Source organism: Nannospalax galili, unplaced genomic scaffold (assembly GCF_000622305.1).
Source record: "Nannospalax galili isolate Female #2095 unplaced genomic scaffold, S.galili_v1.0 scaffold710, whole genome shotgun sequence".
In the NCBI taxonomy this organism is placed as follows: Eukaryota; Metazoa; Chordata; class Mammalia; order Rodentia; family Spalacidae; genus Nannospalax; species Nannospalax galili.
Window position 1 is genome coordinate 26,040 of NW_008328349.1, and position 531 is coordinate 26,570.

General features: G+C 35.6%; 1 protein-coding gene across 15 annotated transcripts in view; it reads right to left on the bottom strand.

Moving 5' to 3' along the window:
* The window catches only part of Caprin2 (caprin family member 2), a gene marked incomplete at its 3' end in the record, with an annotated part of 49,673 nt that overhangs the window by 21,000 nt on the left and 28,142 nt on the right, over positions 1-531 (bottom strand).

A 531-nucleotide genomic window follows, 5' to 3' on the forward strand; every position in this document is an offset into this window, starting at 1 on the left:
TCCAAGCACCAAAGAATATACTTTCTATTCAGTGCCCCATGGAACCTTCTCCAAAATCGATCATGTACTGGGGCACAAAACAAACCCCAACAAATACAAAAAGATTGAAATAATTCCATGCATTCTATCAGACCACAATGCAATAAAGCTCACAATCAACACCAGAAGAAGCCCTAATCACCACATGAACACATGAAGATTAAACAACACACTCCTAAATGATGAATGGGTCTAAAAAGAAATTAAGAAAGAAATAAAAGCATTGCTGGAACTAAATGAAAAGGACAATACAACAAAATAAAACCTCTGGGACAGGCTGAAAGCGGTCTTTAGAGAGAAGTTTATAGCTCTAACTGCCTACATCAAAAAATTGGAAAGAACACAAGTAAATGACTTAACAGTTGCAACTCAAGACACTTGAAAAGCAACAGCAAATGAAACCCAAACCCAGGAGGCAGGAAGAAATAAAAAAAAAAAAAAGAAATTGAAACAAAGAAAACAATACAAAGAATCAACAAATCCAAGAGCAGG